Raw genomic sequence first — 7,384 nt, 5'->3', positions numbered from 1 at the left:
GAACACTTTAACTGTGTATCAATTATTGGGATGTCACAATTTTAATAAACAGTGTGTCATTATAGAGAAAAGGAACACATATAAAAGTCTATGAAAAACCGTATTTTTGCCCCAAGGATTTAACAGCCAGCTTTGTTTTTCTCCTCTCAGTGAGACTTTGCTGAAACGAATTTTTCAGAAGCAATAAGAACAAAGCTTTGCATCTATCATCATGTTGTCATTTCTCCCCTTCTGACTATCTTTGTTCATAAACTTCAAATATTATTTAATTTGTTTATTTTGCTATGTGGTTGAATTACTTGTAACTAGGACCTGGGGATTTCTAATCCTCTTAAGCTAAATTATTTTCCTTTTCAACTATGCACTAATGCACTCTTGATTTCTTATTGATAATACATGTTCTCTAATTGGCAGTTTTCCTAATACGGTAGGGCTTATCTGGTTTCAGACGTCTTCTGCCTTGCTTGTACTTTCCCTCTGGTATGAATTATGAGGGCCATCAACACGTGGCACAGAGTGGAAAATTAGGCCAGCTTGCATCACCTTATTTCATATTCTTATTTTTTTCCTGCTGAGAAAAAGGTTTCACCTTACATATAATAATAGAATTTATCAACGGCTTATTTGCGTCAGGATTAAAGATACTTATAGCATCAGATATACTCAGTCCATTTCAGACCCAGGCTCACTCACTATTTATATCAGACATTAGCCTACATTTTGCTTTTACACAGAGTGGAAGGGAAATATCATGATGAGTAACATATTTTTGCCTAGATCCACAAAACAATGATTTTTAAAATATAAATGCCTTTTTAAAATATGTGAGCTAGAATAACCTAAATCATTTTTATACTTTATGTACCAAAGGTACTATGCTTTCATGACTTCAGTTTTATTGTATGATGGCCTAATGGCATTTTATCATATATTAAGTTATATTGTACTTTATTACATTCACATATGCATTCTACACCTATGAATGTAATAAAGAAATATATAAATATACTTTTATTATTTTAGAGTGTGTGTGTGTGTGTGAGTGTATGTGAGTGGGGGAGAAGGGAAGAGGGAGGGAGGGAGAGAGAGAAAGGACAGAATCTCAAGCAGACTCCACGCAGAGCAAGATACTGTGTGGGGGCCAGATCCCAAGACCCTGGGATCATGACCAGAGCTGAAATCAAGAGTCAGATATTCAACTGACTGAGCCACCCAGGTACCTCAGAAATATATATATATATGTAAAATGTGTGTGTGTGTACATAAATGTATATGTATATATACTTTTAAATCTACATAAATTTAAAACAACAAAGCTCTACCCTATATAAATATTGTTTTTATCAAAGCATATTTTTATAGCCAATATAATCTAATTGACTTTGGCCAAAAAAAGAGAAAATGTTCATCCTTGAGCAAAGCAACTTCCTGTGGAACCAGTTAAAATCATTTGTCCTGGTTATACATGGTAAGAAAATGAGTTAACTTGTTCTGATGGATTGCTGTCTACAGTACAAATTATAAAAATAAATGACTTTATTTTTAAAATAATTATTGGATCTCACACTTAAACCTGAGTCAGTAATCACAAACCAAATAGTGTATAAGATTCCCATTCCAAATTAATAGATCATAATCAAATTCTGCCCAACAGAATATAAGCTCTGTGAGGATGGTCTGCTGTATTCCAGAACATAGGCTAATACCTCGTCATATAGGAAATGCTTAATAGGTATTTGGTGAAGGAAGCAAGGAATGGGCTGTTTTTAGTATTAATGTTCAGAAGACATGTACCAGAGACTTCTTCTTGCCATTTGATAGCCTTTCCTCCTAAGGCTATTCTTATTCTGGTTGACAGTCAAAGATCCCAGGGCAGATCCGGCATGAAGACCTCGACCTCTTCCTCTCCTGTTATCTGCCTTTTCTGAAACATCTTTCGAGTCCAGATCATGATCTCAGTTTTAACATTCATTTCAGGAGTGTTATAATATTTAATGTATCATACTAAAATTGTTCTAATTCCACATTGATTATTCCTTTCCCCCATGGTAGCTTGGTAGCATCATGTCTAGGATATTAATTCAACCATGGGACTATCACCCCTACATTATCTTGAAATTCAGTGCTGGGTCCTCTTTCCACCTGGTCACACCTGTATGACGTTTCTGGTCATTCCTTACTGATCTTACTATGATCTTTACATTTTCTGAAACCATTTATTTTGACCCTTCTTTACTTACAACACTGAAAAATATGTTATGCTTCACAGAAATACTGAATAGACTTCATAAAATAAACAGGGAACCCTTACAGAACTATTGTTCTATCTACACTGGATAATCTAGCATAAGTCTCAGTGACTAATGTATTGTGGTCTCTCACTGAATATTTGTTGAATGCTTGAGTAATTATATAGCAGTCTTTTTCATATATGTATGAATGTTCAGTGAGAGCTAAAAAAAAAAAAAAAGCCATACCATCCGCATCAATTTTTTCTGCTTTCTAGAGCATTGTAGCATGTAACCAGTTGATCTAGAGTAGTATGAGATAATTAAAAAAGGAGGATTGTTTTTAAAGGAAGAAATATATTTCTTTTTGACTTCAAAAATGTTTAACTGCTTCATCAGGAGACTATTCCTCATAACTTTAATTCTTTCTGTAGTTTTAGGTCATAGATTCTTTAGAATAAGTATATGATACATTAAGGAGGACCATGTCATTTAGGTCAAAACTGACTCATTTCAAGACTCAAAAGCCAAGAAAAGGAAAACGTAAGCTATGTATTTTCTAGAATGATTCTCCTGAGCCTTGCAATGGTGTCTACCACTGAATGAAGCCATAACATTAATGAACAGAACACTGTTTCTAAAGACAATTTCAAAAGAAACATTCCATTACTTTTGTCATCAATGTAAGCACCTTCAGAATAAATATTTCTATGATATACTGTGATAAAACAATATCTGTAAAAATAAATGTTCCAGTGTATTTGTCAAAAACAGCAACAAAAATAGCCACCTTACTCAGTAATCCTTCAAGCTCATTGATCACTATAGCATTTCTCAGAATGGTTGGCATCTAGTACTCTTTATTCAGTTCAAAATTAGTTCTTGGTTACATGATGTCTATATTAGTCATGAGAAACATCTCACTTAAGAGAAAATATACTTTGTCATTTAAAATAGGAAAAAGCCTAACTTCTAGTTAAAAGTTCTGCATTATTAAAACAGCAGAATTAGACATTTTGGTATCCAGTTAGGTATAGAGAAGCTCATTTTGTAATTAAGGAATTGGAAAAACAAAGCTAAATAAACAGGGTGTGTGTGTGTGTGTGTGTGTGTCTGTGTGGGTGTGTGGGTGTGTGTGTGTGTGTGGAGAGAGAGAGAGGGAGGGAGAGAGAGAAAGCAGAGTTATAGTTTCAGATAACTTAAATGAAATTTTAGGATATAGAAACAATGGAACAAGGATATTGAGCTGTTCCATGTAATAACCTATATTTTAATATCTTGTCCCAAAGAAGTCTGCACTATTTGCTTCTTTAACAAATTAAGAAAGCATAAACTAGGGGAAAATATTTCTGATAACAAAACTAGTATTGCATTGAATTTGTGATATATAATCCTTGACTCTCTGGGAGGTATTTTTTTTTCCTTATCTGCCCTTTAGAAAAACCACAGAATTTAACATTATCAGTGATTTGAAAATACATAGAAAATAAATTGTTGTTTCTTTAGGATTTTTCCCCATGTCCCTAGAAGAAACTAGTTTGGAAAATATATTCTCAGCTAATAATCACTTGAATTTGCACCAGACTTTATTTTGGAACTCTTTCTTCAGAGGAGCAAGGGAACAAAGAAAAATATAATTATAATAGAGTTTAAGAATATCTACACATTTGAGTACCTGCAGAACAACAGCCCCCTCAGATAGATGGGGTAATTGAAGACCCACATTGGTTTCTAGCTGCTCACCATGCTGAGTTTTGGTGACTACATTATTGTAATGAATATTCTTATAAAACCAACTGAAACTAGGTCACAGCATGCCAGTTGTGAACCATCGTGTTTTTAAGGTTAGTTGAGAAAGAAGACTCTAATTGTTATTGTTAAGAAAAGGCACACTATACTTTTAGCCCTAACTTTCAAACAGATGGCCAAAACAATTCAGCTATTTTTTTAGGCCACACAGCAATGAGTATAGGAAAGAAGGAAAGGCCTTTCAGGAATTAAAAAAAGAATCATTACAACAGTCTTCTTTGTCATTTACTGATTCATAATCCTGTTTTTAGGTTGGCAGGAATAGAAGCAGGGACACAAAATGAGAGTCTGGGTCAGTCACTATGGCGTTCATGCCAAGCATTCATCCTGTTACCTGACTCCAAGAAATACGTGGAGCATCCTGCAAACATTCCAAATATGGTCATTTTACCTATTTCATAGTTCATTTACATCTCCTGTTCATAGTGTAAAAACTAGGTAGAAATTGCAAAAAAATGTCCATTTTTTTAGCTTTATATAACCAAATATTTAGAATCTGTTAACTCTTTGAAAATAATGGAACTCTAAGGGGCTCCTTGGTGGCTCAGTCACTTAGGCGTCCAACTTCGGTTCAGGTCATGATCTTACCATCCATGATGTAGAGTCCTGCATTGGGTTCTGTAATGACAGCTCAGAGCCTGGAGCCTGCTTCAGATTTTGTGTCTCCCCCTCTCTCTCTCTGCCCATCCTCAGCTTGCTCTCTGTCTCCCTGTCTCTCTCTCAAATATAAACAACAAAAAAATAAAAAATATATAAATAGAACTCTAATCAAGACATTTATATATATATATATATCCACATTTGTGTATGTGTGTGTGTGTGTGTGTGTGTGTGTATATATATATATATATATATATATATATATATATATATCCTACTTGCTTAAGTTTTAATAGTTTTATGCAAAGGCACAAATGATAATAAATTTATGCCAGTTACTTTAATGATAACTGAACACTGTGTCACTGCCCTCCAACTGACATTCACATGGATGTAGCACTTGGGAACTTCTCATTTCACTTTCAAAATGTAAAGAGCTTGGAAGTCATCATTCTCATCCTTACAAGAAGGGCTAAAAAACAGATAAATAAAAATCAACAGAAAATCAAAGATTTTCATGGATCTATCACTGTATTGCTGTCATAAGGCAAATCACTAGACTGAAATTTGGAAAGATAGACAACTAGGCAAATATAGAGAATCGTAGTAGACACTTGTTTACCTGAGTGTAAGCCACAATTCAGTAGTAACACTGTACTGGTTAATTTTGACAAATTACTGGAGGCTGAGTATGGGTTTCGCATAGAAGCGAGAATTCCCTGGGAGATACAGTTTTAGGAGGGTTCCTTAACCTATGTGCTTTTACCTCTGGGAGCCCTGAGTGTTTCTCACAGTAAGAAGAAAATAAAAATCCCCCATGACCTTGGCAGAAGGTGGTAAGGGTAACTATTTTGAAATTTGCTTGGAGCAAATTCTTTCTCCAAAGGAGAAAGTCTTAGCCAGATCATTGTTTGACCTGGTGAGAAGAAATTACTCAACCTCAGCCCTCTTTTCCCTTTCTTCTTATTCAAATAGAGAAAACAGTGGTAAGAAACATTTACAGAGATCAAAGCCCAGGGACTAAGGCCCTCTAATAGACTGATTAATAACTAATAATGTGATACTCGGTACCTTACCACCTTACCAACACATCAACAGTGAATTATAACTGGACTTGCTGAAAGACAAGACTGACTTTAAGGAGATCTTCAACCTGAGGAAACTATGGGAGATGAAAAACAATGACACTAAATCAGTTTAAACCTCTAGCTACTACATCTACAGTAAACAGTGAACATATCCCAGCTCCTAGCAAGATTGATGTAAAACTTAATTCTATGTGACTATTATAGTTGGAAACTTCAACACACCTCTTTCAGTAATTGATAGGTTCTTCAGGTAGAAAATCAGCAAGGATATAGTCGAACTGAACAGCAGTACCATTAATCAATTGGATCTAATTGACACTTATAGAATACTTCATTCAACATCTGCAAAGTACACATTCTTCTCAGGCTCTATGGAGTATTCACAAAGATCAATCCCTTGAACAAATATAGAGAGTAGAACTTGTGCAAAGTATGTTCTTAGAGAATAGCAGAATTAAATCAAAAATGAATAACTGGGTAGAAATAGCTGGTAAATTCAGAATATTTAGAGATTATTTTTTATTTTTAAATTTTTTACTATTTATTTACTTTTGAGAGACAGAGACAGCGTGAGCAGGGGAGGGTCAGAGAAAGAGGGAGATACAGAATCCGAAGCAGACTCCAGGCTCTGAGCTAGCTGTCAGCACAGAGCCTGATGCGGGGCTTGAACCCACGAACTGTAAGACTATGACCTTAGCCAAAACCGGACACTTAACCAACTGAGCCACCCAGGCGACCCCAGAATACTTAGAGATTAAACAACACACTTCTAAATTACACATGGGTCAAGAAGATATCTCTAGAGATAATCTAATATATATTGAACTAAATGAAAATGACAATATCAAAAATTTTGAGGTACAGTAATAACAGTACTTAGAGGCAAATTTATAATATGAAATACATATACAATTAAAAATAAAGATTTGAAGTTTTTCTAACTCAATTATGTAAGCTTCCATCTTATGACTCTAGAGAAAATCATTTAGCCCAAAAGGAAGCATAAGAAATATCAGGGCAGAAATCAATGGCATTGATGACATAGAAAACAGGATATCAATAGAAAATAAAAAAAAACCCACAAAGGCCATTTCTTGGAAAAATGTTCTCCGTCATGATCAAGAGGGATTCATTCCTGGGTTACAGGGCTGGTTCAATATTCGCAAATCCATCAATGTGATCCATCACATTAACAAAAGAAAAGATAAAAACCATATGATCCTGTCAATAGATGCAGAAAAAGCATTTGACAAAATACAGCACCCTTTCTTAATAAAAACCCTTGAAAAAGTCAGAATAGAAGGAACTTCCTAAACATTATAAAAGCAGTTTATGAAAAGCCCACAGCCAATATTATCCTCAATGGAGAAAAACTGAGAGCTTTCCCCCTGAGATCAGGAACACGACAGGGGTGTCCACTCTCACCACTGCTGTTTAACATAGTATTGGAAGTCCTAGCATCAGCAATCAGACAACAAAAGGAGATAAAAGGCATCAGAATTGGCAAAGAATAAGTCAAACATTCACTTTTCGCAGATGACATGATACTCTGCATGGAAAACACAATTGACTCCACCAGAAGCCTTCTATAACTGATGAATGAATTCAGTAAAGTTGCAGGATACAAAATCAATGTACAGAAATCAGTTGATTCCTATA

The sequence above is a fragment of the Suricata suricatta genome, chromosome 10 (assembly GCF_006229205.1).
Source record: "Suricata suricatta isolate VVHF042 chromosome 10, meerkat_22Aug2017_6uvM2_HiC, whole genome shotgun sequence".
Classification (NCBI taxonomy): Eukaryota; Metazoa; Chordata; class Mammalia; order Carnivora; family Herpestidae; genus Suricata; species Suricata suricatta.
This window is presented reverse-complemented; position numbering follows the sequence as displayed.